We start from the raw sequence: 17458 nt of genomic DNA, 5'->3' as shown, positions 1-17458 counted from the left end.
TAGGCCTCGAGGTGCATGATAGCAAAATACATGTTCTGTTGTCATCCCGCTCATGGTAAAATTCATGGATGGTCCTCTATTTCACCTGTCTCATTTACGGGACTCATACAACCTCTCCTCATCCCTCTCACACAAATACATTCTCCAAACAGGTCAGTGCAGGGTTAGATTCCATCTCCCTTTCTCTCTCTCTCTCTCTCACACACACACGCACACACACACTGAAGACATGCAACACCAATATATAACAAGCTAAATCAGAGGAAAATATATGACCATGCAGCTGAACATCAGCAGCTATTTCCTGATATTTTTCCTTCATAGCACATCCTATTCTGCATATTTTGTGTTCAGATGACAGCTTGTGTCCCCAAAAAAAAGAAAATGCAAGAAACAGATTCAAATATTAGTTTGAAGTGTTACAGCGTTTAAACCTTTTCTGTTGCTGTAGTAACCACAGCAACGTGTGGCTCTTCATTTCAAAAGAATCAGTGAAAAGTGCAAATTATTTCCCCCCGACTTGTTCTTGTTGAAAAACATATTGGTGTGAACATTTTACTTTCCTTTTGGAGTTTGTCACCCTCCAAAGGTTTTAGTTTCTTATTTCTTGGAAGAGACTCGGAGCTCCTGGATTGTTGAGGATGGTAAATTTAAATGTCTGTCTTACACTGTACTGCTTACACATGTGTTGCTGTGATATTTTAGTAGATTATTACCCGTTCACAATTTTAACTATTAGAAATATCTCACCTAAACATTATTTTTAGGTCCTGACACTTTCAAAGTAATGGTTGTGATTGTTAGCTAGCTTTTCTGGAGGACTCTGTAACGCACCCCTTTGACTTTTACAGGTTTAAGTTTGAAGACAAAAATATTCTGAAGGTAAAACATCCTCCCCGAACAGCTGGACATGTGTACTCATGTGTAGTAGTGCACGACAGTGAATTTCAGAAATACAATATTACACTTTTATATCCGTGTTTAGCAGTGTCACCATCGGTGGAGAGAAATACGGCTTAGCTGGACTCTAGAAGGTTTGTGACACTTTCTTTCATTTGGCAATAATTCAGCCACATTTCTATGGTCCTCCATAGGAACATAACGACACAGCGGTGCGCCTCTGTGAGATAAAACATGAAATTTGCTGCATTCCAACATCACCTGCATCGGCTGCTGCATTTAAAAACACAACGCTGCACCATAACTTAGGGAGCTGTAACCAAAGACATTGTAAGGGAACAGTGCTGAAGGTCATAAACTGTCCAGGAACCTCTTGATCCACATGTTGGACTCTATTAGCTGTAGCCTCTCATGGCCACCTGGCACATGGTTCTGGTTTTGGCCCCTCTCTTTCACACCAGATAGGTTGTATTACATTTATTAAACACTTTTTTAAAAAGTGGTTGGCTGCAGGATTATCCATCTGTTGAGGACAAGAGAAAGCACATAAAAGAGACGTGAGGCGCGGTGGGATGAGGGGAAACAGTTGTGATGACGTGCCGGTCTTAATGTGGTGCAGGTCTCTGTTCTGGACGGCTGACTGATTTAAAAGGTACAGCTTTTAGTCGAGTGAGGAGTTACATCACAGATGAGTTTTAATAAAAAAAGAAGGATAAAGGCACACAAATCAGCCCTGCTTTGCTCTCAGGAATGTTTTTGTGCTAAGCTTTGATATACAGGTGCAGATGTGCGACCGCTGTATGAAGCCCACGGTCCGAAATAGCCCGCAAAGCTGGAGCAATATGTCAGCTGGGAGACTCCCCAAAGGGCTCCGTTTCCTCGCAGCCTCAAGATGAGCGAGACTGACGGCAGTAGAACCTTTGCAATTTACTGATAAATGGGCTTAATGTGTGCTTCTGGTTTAAGGAATCATTTATTCAATTAAACAAGTTTTTTTTTAAGGTGATTCTCATGAAAACTTGATTTTAACTATAATACCCTGAAGGAATGGGTAATGCATGTTGTCTGTTTGAGTTTGTGTAGCATACGTGTGTGTGTGTGTGTGTGTGTGTGTGTGTGTGTGTGTGTGTGTGTGTGTGTGTGTGTGTGTGTGTGTGTGCAAGGTCTTTAAAGATATAAATGTACTACATAATTTACACTGACTGTTTCCATGCAGGGTTCTAAAGGATGATTTCATACAGTACATGTACAGCAACACGCTTCCAGTTTGTGTTGCTAACAGAGAAGAGCAGGTGTCCTTCTGGCCCCAGTGTGATGACGAGGTGCCCTGGCCAGAAGAAGGCCCCCCACACACGTGCATGCCCCTCGGCCATGCGCGTACAGCGCAGAATCATTCATCAGAACTGTTCAGGAGACACCGCGAGACAAAGTTCAGAGGCGCTTTAATGACAATAGCATGTTCGCAGAGCAAAAGAGAACTGTCAGCTCTGAATGGATTGGGAATGGCAGAACAAAGGGGAGGCATTTCTAAGCCCTTCACGGCGCCCTGTCGGGCGTGCTGAGGTCCAGGAGAAACTGCTGGTTTTGTAGCAGATGCTGCTTGTGCGGTGCTGTTGGGTTCATGCTGATTTCGTCCTGCTCAGTAAGAAAGCTCATTCCTTATTTGCTGTCCCTGTCAATGCTGCCATGTCCGTGTGAAATGCTTGTAGTGCTCCTCTGCTGGTGGATTCCCAGCTCCAAACGCAAAGCTAAACACAGCCCAGCCTTTTAAAGATGTAAAGTCATTTAAAGTAATGAAGCCAGAACGCGTATCCCGATTACCATAATAGGTGGAATATATACTGTACTAGCATTTGCATAGCCAATAGGATGTGCTAAATCTTAACCGTCACTTAGACTGAGACATTTAAATGAGAAACAAATGGGGCATTTGGACAGACTATGCATCTTAAACACACAGCCATAAAGTAGTCTTACCTTAGCCCTACAGAGAAACTGAGGGGGATGTTACATTTACCAGCTTTCAAAGCTAGAAGCGAAATGGAATCTGCTTATTACCACTTTCTACGAGGATCAACATCCCACACAGCAACTCTGTCTGCATAGTTTATAGCAATTTGCCTATATTAAGTATCAGATTATCATTTTCCTCTGCACACAAATGCATGATTAACACATGAAGTCTGTCAGACCAGCATGTAGATAAGATGCAACTTTATGACACCAAAGAAGGAATATATAAATATCCCAACAGAATTATCTGCATCATTGTATCATTTCCATGTATAAATGGGTGAAATGACTCCGCTTTAATTTGTGTATTATTGTATTAAGTGTTGCTGAATTTATTCTATCATTAATTATAATTGTGTAATGCACTGAAATGATGTCAAATAGGCCATGAAAAGATGTAAAATGTTTAATCGAGATGATGTTTGTTGAATTATGGATGAAAATTTGGTGCAAGTTCAAACGAAACCCAGAGTTCAAAAGTTCAGGGACCTGCGAAATGAAGGGCCTCGCGCTGCGAAACCACAGCAACAATGTTGATGATGAAGAGCAGCAGCAGCCTCCCAAAAGGTTTCCTGATAGTACCTGAAAAAAAGTATTTGTATTGGCTGTGATGCAACAGAAGCAAGCACACATCTAATCCCAAAGATTTTGTGTGTGCGTGTGTGTGTGTGTGTGTGTGTGTGTTGGGGGAGCCTCCATTTCTGGCTAATAATGGCTGAAACAGATGACATTTATACTGACATTGCCAAAGGCCAAGAAAGTATCTCTAACCTGGAATGACACATATCACAGATTACAGGTTAGCGTCAGACCATAGCTGCCATGATTTACTGTCATTTGTGTCAGCAGCCCCCCCCCCCCCCCCCCCCCCTCCCCAAAAAAAAAAAAATTGAATTCCCACGCATAGAAACTCTGGCTTCATTTTAAGTCCTCTCTTGAAAAACGGCGTTGTGGTTCATTTTGTTTTGTTTTCAGACTTGCATCTCGCTTGTTTCGAGCGTCCAGACCGGCATCGGTGTCGTCTGCTGGAGGTGTTGGCTCTCCGTCCCCCCCTGCCCAAGGAGCCGTCCCCTTGCTTAGGTTGAACCAGACATCTCTCGTGTTCCCCCTCATCCCCGCGACGCACTGACCCTCTCACATCAGCAGGTTTTACATCTTCCCGGGGTTTAATGCCTCTTCCAGATGTGCTCATTTCAGTGTTGCAGCGTGTTTGCTTTAGAGCCACTTTAGAGCCAAATATTCTTCTTACTGGTGTGAAGGGGCTGATAACTGGGAAACGTCGTCGACATGACAACAAAGGTCAGAGTCTGTGATGGAGAAATGCTGAGGTATTGTCTTTACTGGTGTCATATCTACTACAAAGGTTACCTAGATGACATTATGCACAGCCGACATCTGCGACTGGCACTTTGAGGTCCGTGACCTTTAGCATGTATGCTACTGCAATGTGAGTTTTTTTTTGTTTTTTTTTGATAGGTAAAAATGTAAATTTAATTCAGTGGTTTATTGAATAGGTTCATGGGGTATGCTTGAATTTAGAACAGAAGCATTACAGCTATGCTAACCAACAGGATCAAATTAGGATTATAATGTTCTTTTCTCTTTTCTGACCAGAGAACAATGTTGAGCTAGAAGAAGCTTTGTATCCTAGTTGGAGCTGATCAGTCCAAAATATCTACTGACACAATTAACTCTCAAATCTGGAGCCGTTGTTGAAAACTGGTCCTGTCACATGAATGCAAAGTTATCGGTCCTTTTTTAAAAAAAAAAAAGTGAAACGATCACTCCCAGTTAGGGAGACGGAGCTCAGAGGGGCGATGTGGCGGCAGACTTTGTGATAAATCGATCCCTGTCCACACGTGACAGGACTGATTATTTACACGTCTCAAACAAGCACGTTTGGTTTATTTCAGGGTGAGCCTTTCAAACGTGAATTAATTCTCCTCTCGTAAATAGTTACACATTTTCAATTACGAACATGTTACAAACCTCATTTTGATGCCAGCCAAGAAGAAAAAAAGTCACATTGAAACGTGGCTTTTGCCACAAATGCTCTATTTTTCTGCAGAAAGGCCAATTTGATGCTCATCATGTGCCCTGGTGTACCGAAGAGCTGTTTAAAGAACATCAATGCAAAGGGGGATTAAATATTCCTGTATTTTGCTAATCATTTATGAAATGCATAATTATCTGAGCTGCTTGTTGAGTGGATTAGGATTCATTGATTTTCTCTCTCTCTCTCGTCGCCTCCCTCCATATATATAGCGTCTACCTAAGTCCCCAATGGAAATATTTTGGATAATACTTCCATATATTGTTGGCAGAGCTGCACTCTGGTTCATATTTCATGCAATGTGAATGACTAATCCATGAAATGTGTGGGTGGGATGATTAACACAGACACACGCGCTGAAAATATGTTTGCTTTGAAACTCTGAATGTGACACGTACGTGAAACTATGAATAATTGGCACAGAGCGGGAACCTGCGTTCGGAACTCGGAAACACAGTTTATGACTAATTGTGTTAAGTGAAAATAAAGTGCACTTTTGTTCCTGGGATAATTAGCTTTTGAATGTTGTGAGGCTCTCCTGGGCTCTGCTGCACCCCCCTTCCTGCTCTCCCATCAGGTAGCAACACTCCTCGCATGCAGCCTGCAGGCCAAAAGCGGAGAAGTGCTCCTCCGACTGTAGTTTAGGGGCCATTATCTCTTATTCTTGGTTGCAACTGTGCTCTAATCCCCAAGCGGCTCCATTTGCAATTTTCAAAAACAAATGCTGAATTTCGAGGCCTGAATTTACGATAAGGAGATTTTGTGTAGTTTACACATATAAAGGTATGTAAATTATTTGGTTGTAAAGCTGCTTTACATGAGACGTATAATGCAGTCCTCAACATCACAGCCTGTTGGAGATCATCGAGAGACTAAATGGTAACACAACCTCTGGGAAGTAGGTGAATTTCCTGATCAGTGATAATGGCTTTAAACAGGATTCCCGGTACATTATTGGAATCTGACGATAATTCCGGTGTTGTGATTTTTTTTTGCTGGTTTGGACGTCAAATAAAACCCTGAAAATACCCAAAATAATATAAACCTTATTTGCAATGATTATGTATCCCAAAACCTATCTAAAGAACATGATACAAGTCTAAAAATCAGGAACATCCAAATAAAAATAAAAAAGATCTGCTCTTCACTTGCCTTTATTGGCATCAAAATCCAAATGTTTTGCTGTAATTTTCTCCTCCTACTAGCACCAGTCCATGAATTAGAGTGGCAGAAAGAGGAGGATGAAGGGTTAAATTACTGTTTAGCTGCAGCAGCGAATGACAACAACAACCACAATAGAGAGCTACAGCAAACATTTATGAGTAAAGTATCCTGTCACTTTCTTTGGATTTGTGTGGCCTAATTTGTCTATTGTTACAGCGATTAAATTGTTATTATTGCTATTACTCAAAGTCAAAGCATGCTTCAGTTAATTTCAGATCATTTATGTCTGAGATCCAAGTAGAACCACATATTTAAATGTAGCCAGTGGGAATTCTCTCTGAAAGAGGTGAAGGAAAAGGAGGATTTAGGGGAAAAGAGAGGAAAAATAGGAGCGGTGTGGCGAGAGGGAGAGAGTAATTACTGGATGTAAAGGCCACAAACGGAGCTCCTGCTGCCGCTGAAAAATCAAATCTGTCAGCAATTAGAAAGAGGCCAAGCGACACTTGTCAGTGGACAATGGAGCGAGAGGAGAGCGGGTGAGCAATTATTAGAGCTGAGAGAGGACTTTTATTTATCTAAACAGCGGGTTAGTTGCCCAATCTCCCCCTTTGTCACTTGTTGCTGATGTGAAAGGGCCACCACTTCATCAGGATAGTGTTCCTAGTGGCGACCAACATGTATTATGGCCGGGCCAAGAGTTGGAGAGGGCTGGGTAATCCACGGGTTGATCTCATGCCCTTGAAATGCTTCCGCGGCTCAAAGTGCTGATCGCGACCCCCTTATCTTTGAAGCCTTTTATTAGAACTTTAAAGACACCAAGGGGATGGTGGGGGTGGTTGGGGGGGGGGGGGGGGGGGGAGTAGCTGGAAAATGTGCAGCATTATCAAAGACCTCTGCTGCTTGAAAACGCAGAGTTGCGTCGAGATTTGAGATGCGTGGGGCTTATTTTCATTCAGCGTTCACACACACACACACACACACACACACACACACACACACACACACATACAGTGGTTTTACGGTGGAAAATTCAGTATCAGGTAAACTGGAGGAGGTTTCACTTCATTAAGATAATGAAAAATTTGGAGACATGTTTCTGAAAGCAACAGCAGAAGTGAGTTTTTGGAGAGAAAGATTTGTATTAGTTGATACAGGATTTTCTCACTAGTTGAACCTATTTTTTATTATTATTACTATTTAGGATTTTATTTTTAAAAAAAGAAATTTTTATGTAGATTCGGTTATCTGCTGCGGTGTGGAATTTATGGCGCCGTGTCACTCGTTAGCAATTTTGTGACTGTCGTTTCAGATATACAAATTAAAGTTTGCGTGTTTTTTTCTACAAATTAAAATGTTTCTGATTCCTACAGAAGCCTCCGATGCACTTTGACTACAGGACTAATCTGGAGGACAGAAACATTGTGGAGTGACAGAAGAATCATCAAATAAATGATTAAGTAGGTCCTTCTCATGATGGAAGTCCAAACTTGCAAATTAAACTGTGTAATTTGCCAATGATGTAAATGAAGTGTATGAGTTTGTGTGTGTTTGCAGTGTTTGAACTGTGGGGACGTTAAGAAACGTCAACTCAAATATGCGCTATGCCACAGCGTGCCCGATAATTCTTGTGCTGACTTAGGCTAATTTCCTTAACTGAAGGAGAAATTAATATCAAGGCCACTCCCAAGCGCTCTGTTGTTCAATTAATTCTCAAATCGGAACATTTGATTAATAAAGTTGGAGCTAACTTTATGAAGATCCTTGTGAAGTCCTGCTTTGAGTCAAGAGGCTGCAGCTTCTGGAAACAAGCTACTTTAAAGCCAAACATTGAAATTTTCCATTTGCCCTCATAGAGAGTTCCATTTTTGGGATGTTTTGGAGCGAATCACAGTAAAATTATTGCTTTATACACAAATCTGTGCAGTTGAAGATGAGAATAAATGTGGTGAAAAAGCACCAAGGTCAGGAAGGTATTCAGAATGCGGTGGGTTAAATATTCCTGGCATCCAGATGTGAAAAATATGAAACAGCATAAATCAGTCCCTGACGATCAGACCTCTGAGTCCTCCCATTGATGAATGCGCGAGTGCGTCGCTCATTTCTCAGAGTCCTTCCTCTGAAGCTGCATATTTCCTAAACAGTGACAGGACTTTCTGAGGAGGGGGAGCGTCTAAACCAGAGACAACCGCCGTTATTCCTTTAAGTCAAAATATACATATTTGCCTGTTTCTCACACTTAAGAGCACGTGGCGCTGAGATGCGTTGCTTAGCATGTGGAGATACGCGGCCAGAGCTGCACATTCAAGTGTGCACACCATCGTTGGTGGACAAAATGAATCTCTGTCAGCCTTAAAATAAAGTAAGGAGAGGAGAAAAAAATACCTCTGATTGGAAAACTTTGTCAAGGAAAATTGGTGGTTGTGGAGAACACGTGAAAAACGTTGTTTCTTCTCTTCCAAATGCTTTCACAGCTTAAACAAATTTAATAAGACACGCTTTGATTGACAGCGGGCCGCTCTCCCACAATGTCTTCTTTTTGCTCTCGCATTCCTCGTCAGCAGCTGTGTGCCGTTTTTAAATAGGACGAAAGGCCGCAAATGTGCACACACACACACACACATATTAGCATGCATACACACTCTTTATCAGTGTGAAACAAGTAGGACTTTTACCCAAATCCTGTTGGATTTTCTCATTGGACACATTTTTTCAAGGGCTGTTTTGTGTAATCGAGGGTAAAGAACAACAGCTATTAAAACGACAGCGCCGTCACTCGAGTTGCTACAATAATTTGCCCCGTTTGCTGACAACGGAGAACTTTTAAACGGAAAAGAAAGCCACCCGCGGAAAGGGTCAAAAACCAAAAGGCAGGGACGTTACAGCACCGCCCCCTAGATTATAAGAGCATCAAAAGGGCAGACAGGGGTAGATCCCTCACAAATACGAGCCAGATTACTCCCTTCGACCTTCTTCGCAACTCCGCTGCCATGTTAAGAGTCACGGTAGTTACATTCATCAGGTCTTTCCAGCCAGAGTGAGGCACAGTGGAGGTCTGTGCAGGTGGCATAGCTGCAGAAGCCGCCGGGGTTTTTCTGCTCCTTCCACCCCCCCCCCCCCCCCCTCTTCTCCACAGGTGCTTATTAGCATATATGAGCTGCCACATGTTCTCAGCCTGGGCCGCTGCCCGAGGGGGCAAAAATCAGTTTTCACCCATAATCTTCACAGCTCCACCAGGCTGTCATTCACGCTAACATGCACACATGGAGTTTATGAAGAGGGGGGGCGGCAGAAGTAGTGCTCTGCTGTTTGCTCGGTCTCTTCCTCCCTTGTTCTCCTCCGTAATGACTGGATAACCTTTCTGAGCCTCTCCTCCTTTATTTACATAGTTCAAGTTTAAGGTCGAGATCACAATAGATATCCAAGCATAGCAGGTTTGCAGATGTAAACGGTGTCTCCTCTTCGAGGCAGAGGAGTAATTCGATTTGCTATTTGTTCAATAATACATATCAAACAGTGCAGTTCTGGTGAAATGTTTTGCACCTGGTCAGCATGACAGAAATTTTGTTGTCATCTTAATAACCCCCCCAACTCTGAGACATGTGAATGGTTCTGTAGTGTGTGTCTGTGTGCGTGCGTGCGTGCGTGTGTGTGTGTGTGAGAGAGAGAGAAAGGATGTTAGATGTCTGTTTGAAGTGGGCATCTGGTCATCGCATTTGCATTTAATGCCCTTCAGATTACTTGTTTTAACTTGTGCTAAACACCTCTCTCAGTTGGGGCTAATTTGATGAGGTCATGGTTTGACCCCGTGACCCCTCTCTCTCTCGGTCTCTCCGCGTTCTCTAAGTGAATCCAGCTGAGAGACGGAGCAGGAGAGTGGAGGAGGGTGGGGTCCAGAATGGCCCGAGGATCACTGAGCTTCGGGTAAGCCGCGGATCCGGAGTGGACACCGTTAGAGTTCCTCTCCGAAAAAAAAGCATTCAGGCAAACACAGGCAAAATATCATACAATAACAATAATAATTCCCCAGAGTTGTGTTGCTCGTTGGTTTATTTTTGAATGCGCCAAAGTCCTTTCAATCTCTTGTTCCTCGTGCTACAACCAGAAAACTTTAGGGTTTAGCTTTGATTAGATTAGCGACAGCCGTGAGTTTTAAAACATGCGCGGGTACAATAAAGCGGAGATATGCGGTAAACACTAATACACACGCCTCTCCACATGAAAGGCCATTCGCAGGAACAGAAGGAGCCTTCCTGAGGAATGCCAGGGAGGCCCGCTGAAGTACCGATCCACAGGCAAGCCGCCTCTTTTCCATTGCTGCCGGCTCAAGTGCCGCGCGGACTCCAGAGAATAGCCCCGTTTGGTCCGAGGGGGTACATTTTCCTAACCTCCAAGGCCACCGCCACGAAGGCGCCTCAAGAGAGCCTCTTTCGTGTCAAAGGGGGAAAGCCATTCAACTGGAGAGCAGCCTCTGGCTTTTGATCAGCTCACAAGTTACAGTTTCGCCTCGACGTTTTCTTTTTTTTTCATGCAAATGCAAACGCTTCAAACACTGCACGGAAATGCCTCTCTTATGGATATCATGTAATAAGCGGAGCTTTTAACATGGGAACTTTCACAGCCAAGGACTTCCCTAAAAGCGTCCTCAGAGTAGTGAAAAGCACACTCAGGCCCAGGTAGAGACGGTCCTCGCTGAGAGCTTCTTTCTGCCCCTCAGCAGCTTTTGTATGTTCGCAACAACATGCAATATTGGCTCCCAATTAAGGGATTAGGATAAAGATTATCTGAGACCATTTTGAAAATACATAACATTTACTGGCTTTCCCACAGTCCTTTTTGGGGCTGCGCTCTTGTTTTGCCACACGTTATTGTCATCGATGGGACAGCTGTTTCTGAGCACCAAGCGTCATTAAAACGGTTGCTCTATCATCCAGGATAAACTGTTTTCATTCCTCCCTGACAGAAACCGTGTGCATGTAAGTGTGTGTGGGTGCGTGCACATCAGAAAACACCTCAGCTCCACTCAGATCCTAATTTGAAAAGTTATTTGTCGCACCGGGTTGCCTAATGTCGGGAGGCTGTCATACTTCTGGAATATCGGGAAGAACGAGGGTGGGAGGGGGAACCGAACTCTCGTCAAGGTCATGTTCCAGTGGAAATAACCAACAATGCCACTGCTAACACCCCCCTCCCCCATCCACACCCCCCTGTTCTGACCCCATCCCATGGCTTGTATGACTGGGACTGGGTGGGAGAGGACAAGAGGCCCAGCTTGTTCCAGTAGTCAGCCCGGCATTAGGCAGCTCAGAGCTGCTGGATTATCTGCCAATTAGCACCAATTGTGCCGGGCAGCATTAAAGTAATGTTCCATATTTTTTTAATACCCTATAATTTTTTTTTGTGCTGGTCTCCTCTCCCCTCCTCCCCTCACACCTAATCAAGATTGTCAGCAGTCTTTCACTTTTTCTCATTTAAAATAAAAGAGTCGGGGTTTAATTTGGCATTAGGCGGCGCAGAATGTGCCTTGCCAGCAGAGCATTTGTCGGGAGGGAGCGAGTTAGCCGGGGAAAAAGAAAGACGGGAGCAAATCATTTTAGGGTAGATACTGTGAAGGACTTGTCTGAACAGGCCGCAAGCCTCACTGTCCTGCTACTTTAGCGGGGAAAGTCAGCTTTGTGCTGGAATAACGTGTTGCCGCACGACTGTGCCCCCTACAGTGGAAGGGTTTGGTGGGTTTGGATTAGGAGACTCCATTACATTACCCTAATAACTGGATAAAGCCGCCTCATCCAGTGGCAACTGATCCTCAAGTATTAGCGCTCATGGCTCGTTACAGCGTTTCAGCAGCCGATCTGCAGACAGTTGATTTCTCATTATAACGCGGCGATAGAAACACACAGCTGCGCTGGGCAGGCCTCACTGGGCAAAGGGTGTGATTTAGTGAGAATTTTTAGAGAGAATTACGGGCGTTTTTCCCCCCGCTGATTTAGATTTGGAACATGGCACCAAACACAATCAACACACTCTGTATTTAGGAGGCGAAATGATCATCTTTAGTCTGCTATGAGGGAATTTCCACAGAGGTGAGTTTTATTACCATGAACGAGGTTTTATACTGGGTGCATAATTGACTCTGCCCTACCTCTAAAAGCTAGTCATTACTGTGATTAAATTACAGATCTGTTGCAGGTACGGATGGCACGTCAGGCTGCAACGCACAACAGAGTTTTTACAGGGTTTTTTTTCTTTCCCCCCCTTTTTTAAAAAAGAGAAAAAGAAAAAGGGCAGGTGAAAGAAAGCGAAGATGGTTTTTTCCATTACAATGCCCCCCAAAAAAGTTGTTTTTGATCAAAGCGAATTGATAGGAAATAGCCTCCTTTACGACACGTGAACATATATTATAAATGAATAATTAAAAATCAGAGGATTGTGGAAGGGGAGCGACCAGATTACATACAACGCCCTGCTTCTTTGATGTTAACTGGCCAGAACAATTAGACCTGAGGACATGTGCCAATCCTGACGCTTTCATGGCTGATTCTGCAGCAGACGCTAGCCCAGCGCCAGACAGTTTCATCCAAATATAATCACTTTTTGCCTGACGTTTCCTTTTTTTCAGTTTCTTTGAATACAAAATATATTTCGCATTAATATACAGTACAGTACATCCGTCCAAGTACGAAAAAAACAACAAAAAAGTAAAAGATTAAAAAGCCCCTGTCAATAAATTAGTCTCCGGAATTCCTTGGTAATCTCCTCACATGCGCTCTCCATGTGTCCAAAGGTCTGGTGGCTGCATGGGAGGAGCTCAGGTGAGGTCAGAGTTCACGGGTCATTAGCGACCCAGCTTCCCTTCATGGTGTTAATATAGGTTCAATCTGTGAAATAGAAACCCACAACCACAGCTGGAACATTTGGCAACTCCACGCTGGCTGTTTTCACTTGTGGAGCAACAACAACCTTCACGCTGCCCCCCCCTTCCCGACTCCACCTCCCGGCCTATGGGGCTGACCTTGCCCTTGGGCCATGGCACCATCCACCAGCCCAGCTGCAGTCGCTCTCAGCCGTGGATACCCCCTGCTGCTTTTCCTGCCCCTCTGACTGGGACCTTTTACTTTGCTGTGGGCTCTTCCTGCAGGTGTGTTGTGGTCCTGGTTCCCCAGTTTGATTGCAGTGCAGGCAAACACGGAGGCTCTCCTCCAACCCAGTCCTGTGGGTTTGATTCAGGGCCTCCAAATGCCTTTTAGATCCCTAATCCTAAACACTTAAGCCCTTCCTGATGGGTTCAGCTCCAGGTCCCAGCGGTTTAACCAATCTAAATAGTGAGTGCAGTGAGGGGTTGAGTTCGGCCAAGTTACCTTTTGCCCCTTTTGCTTGTTAACCCTTTCTCGTTCCTTCATGTTCTGCAGATGCGATTAAAACTGTCATTCTTGTGTTGATGCTTTTCCATGTGTCATTAAGGGTTGTTTGTTAGGTGTGAACAAAAAGGGCTGGAAATAAGAAAGAACGTGCCCTCAGAATTTTTTCCTAAAATGTCATTTTTCAGTATAATTTCAAAACTAAAGGTATTTGTCTGGTTCTAATGGGACCGAGAGGATACCCAGATACTAAAGTATTTTCACCAACTTGATTTGGACTTTTTTTCCACATAACAAATGAAATTATTTTTTTTGACAAACACTTTAATGGCCTAATTCACACAAATAAAACGCACACACACAAATCCATACTACAGTCATTCTCACCGTGTGCTAGTTGGATTTCTCCCATTACCCACGTGCTGTTTGGGTAAACACTGCAGTCCAGTCCTCCACCTGTTTAATGGGGCTTGAGAAATGGACTTTTCCTGAAAAGTCTCTGACCTCTGACCTCTGCAGAGCAGGAAAGGGTTGCCAGCAGGCAAATGCCCTCTTGTGTGGCCAACTGCCATTTAACCCCATAATTGTTACAAGGCAGCTCCTGGTTGTGCAAAACTCGGTTCCCGGAAACGGCCCTTAAACAATCAAATAAATGCTCATGTGGGAGATTTGCCCTGCCTGAGGCCCCCCGAGATGTAGCAGCGATTGCACGTTCACTGCTTGAACCTGACACCTCTTAAACCACTTTTTTTGTTTTTAGAAAAAAAAAGGTTGATTTTCAAAAGAAAATGGCAACATTTTGACATTTTTATACCCACGCGTCCCTTTAAATCCCTAAAGTGAGCCAGTCGGGTCACGTTGTTTCACACGGACAAGTCCACTGATGTGGTTCCTAATTGAAATAATGTAAACAAAATCTCCCATCTAACGTTTCAAAGTTTAGATTTGCTTGTGTGCAGTTCCAGCTGTTCTCAGTCTGCGCCGCAGATACTGTATCCGCTACACCTTTATCAAGCGGTGCTCCGGCCCATCACGTTCTCTCTGTGCTTGGCTGCACTTGGTTATTTTGTTCCGCCCGTGCACATTTGCTTTTCGCTCGCCGCTCACCTCCAGTCTCGGCTTTAGAGTGTTTCCCCCAGCAGCCAGTCTGATAGCGGCGCCGGCGATGATTGCTTCCTCGGGATCAGAGCAGGGCGGCTCAGCACACCGCACATGCTGCCAGATCAAAGGTCATTCTCGGAGGTCTGGGATTATTGGGGAAGAGGGGAAGTTATATTTTCTGTCATTTTTCTTTTGTTCTTGATCGCCTCACGACCTCCCGCCTGCACTCCCACGCCGCCCCTCAGTGCAGTCCTCACGCTCAGGTGTTAGCTTTCAAGAGGGATGAAGCGGGGCTGCAGCTCACTAATAGACCAAAACAACCGACGGCTCGGACGCAACCTTGAGCGGTGGGGTTTGGAAAAGGGCCCTAAAGAGACTCCAAGGTCAGCGGGATGTGGGAACGGCGTCTGTCTCCAGGGCCTGATGGAAACAGCGACCAAATCAAAGACGGCTCTTGAGTGATGCGTTCAGTGAGGTCACATCTATTTATTAGCACAGGAGGGGGGTATCGCATATACACAACGGCAAGCGCACTAATGATGCTTGACGTATGTCATCGGCAGGTGCGAACGACTTGTCATCGGATAAGTGACCAGAGCTCCAAAGCTTCATTGTTGCTGCCTCATGTGATATTCTGCAGCGTTTCGGCACGACTCTGAGAGTTCAACACGCAAAGCACTGAACAAAATGGCTTTAACGTGGAAAGAAATAAAGAAACATGCACAGTGACAGCGGCTCCTCTCCTTATTTTCTTAATTTCAAGCTCTTTGAAAGAAACGTCATGGTGTTTTTGCACTATTGTAAAGACCCCAAACATCAAAGACCCAAAAGAAAGGGTGCTTTGTTAAAATAATTCATTCATAAATATTTTCCCATTGTGCCAAAGTTGTGACCGGGGGCGCTTTTTTAAATATATATCTGCACTCACAATTATGCTGGACGAAGAATATTGTTTAGTAACTTCTGTATTTTAAAGGAGACGTTGGCAGATTTTAATTCAATGTATTTATTCTAGGTTTTTTGCTCCTTGACGTGCAACTGATTTGTTACCTTTGAACATTTGTAGAAATGTCTGACGAGCAACGGTGATAAAAATGAATTTCAGAGATCAACTGTGAAATTTAGAGAGAATTCCTCCTAGAAATTCCCATGAATTTGCGATTTCAAGATCATTGATGCAGTGAATTGTGTTTTGAAACTGGATATCATTTGAGAGACTGTTATATGGCTTTGATTTATTTAAAATTCTCTGTTTTCATGTTTTGTTTTTTAGAGTTTTACACCTGAAATGAAGCGAACAAAAGGTTAAACCGAGATAAACGCAAGATAGAACAATGGAAGACTTAAAAGCGTTGTGTGCTGGTACAGTTAATCCAAGCTGAGCATTGCAGCGCCAGATGTGGGGTTCTGGAGATGAAGATGAACGAGGGATGATGATGATGAGTGGAGAGGAAGAAGCTGCCCTCCGTGTAATTCAAAGTACTCGGAGTGAGAAAGGACCATTAAGTGGTGTGTTATTTACACATCATAAGCCAGTCTATTATATTGACATCTAGGCGACCCAGTCCAGCACTGTTCTGGGCACGCCTCGGCCTCCCTCTGTTTGCTCTCAGCGCCGGCATGCTGATGGGATGATTTTCCGATATGACATTCCCAAGCTGACGACTACGTGCTGGATCTCTTTTTTTTTGTCTGAAATAGTCCGAAAGCCTTCATTACCCATAAAAAAAAACGAGACAAAAGGTCAAGAACGGGGCGGAGCCAAGAGAAGTGGAGGTGGGGTTTTACAATCCAATGGGGGATTAAGTTATCTCTTATATCTCTTACTTACAATAAATCCACACGTCTCCATCAGGAACGTCCTGTTTAAACTGTGGAGCAGCATGAAGCAAATGTTTGACTTTATTTAAAATTCATTGTTTAGTATTACATTGCTGGCTGAGGTGAGCCCCGAGGTTGCCAAGCTGAGCAGACAGGCCGCGTGTGTATATATATTTTATTCTGATTCCGAAATTGCCAAATTGCCATCCAGCTGTTGTTCTCCACACTTGTCATTTACCAAACAGCATCGGAATATTTGACATCGTATAATGGGATCACAAGCGGAGCAATTCATGCAGCTACCGTTGAAACGGGAACCCGTGTAAAATCCAGCGGTTGTGATGCGACTGTGGGGCGTTTAAACGACTGATGCGGATAAAAGGGGAGCCGCCGCAGCACCGTCGAGATCCTGCGGATCACAGACACGACACGAACGCAGCCAAGTCAGGAGTGTTCAAGAGTATGAGTCTTTAAACTTGATTTAACCCAAAACACTCTCTCTCACACACACACACACACACACACACTTTCACTCCTATTTTCAATTTACAGAAAGAAACTCTTTAAAAATAGTTTTGAATTCTGTTCACACATAAAAATCAGCTAGAATTCATACATGTCATTCCCAGTTTTCTTATTTTATTTTATTTTTGCTAAAAGATCACACACAAAGTGTGCAGGGTTTCCCTTTGCTTGTTTTTTTCCCAATTTTTTGGTGGGCTACTTCCTGCAGTTCGGAGGTGGACGCGGTGAAGACGCGAAGGGAACGGCAAGTTGTTTGTGACAGGGTAGAAGTGCAGACGGAGCCGTGAGAATCCCTGAAGCAGCCGGCGGAGCTGCACCAGGCCAAACACTACATCCCTCCCTCCTAGTTTTTAATTAGCATTTTGCTGGGTATTTTCCCCCCAAGATCAGTTGGACGATGATTTAGTTTGTTATAAAATATTAGACATCAGGTTAATACTCTTTGGGAACTTTGGGATCGTGTTAGTGTTGTAGGAAAAGACCATTTCTGGGTTTAAACAGTGTGAATTTTACCTCAAGAAGAACT

At 43.9% G+C, this 17458-nt stretch overlaps 1 long non-coding RNA gene across 1 annotated transcript; it reads left to right on the top strand.

The window, feature by feature from the left end:
- Nucleotides 1–2428: 2428 nt before the first annotated feature.
- Nucleotides 2429–15315, top strand: LOC115249580 (uncharacterized). Its single transcript, XR_003888255.1, has 4 exons — nt 2429–2542; nt 3889–4241; nt 7501–7587; nt 15150–15315. It is a non-coding gene; the product is annotated as an uncharacterized lncRNA (long non-coding RNA).
- The last annotated feature ends 2143 nt before the right edge of the window (nt 15316–17458 follow it).

Source organism: Takifugu rubripes, chromosome 4 (genome assembly GCF_901000725.2).
Source record: "Takifugu rubripes chromosome 4, fTakRub1.2, whole genome shotgun sequence".
Taxonomy (NCBI): Eukaryota; Metazoa; Chordata; class Actinopteri; order Tetraodontiformes; family Tetraodontidae; genus Takifugu; species Takifugu rubripes.
The sequence above is the reverse complement of the archived record's forward strand: the minus strand, read 5'-3'. Positions and strand labels throughout refer to the sequence as shown.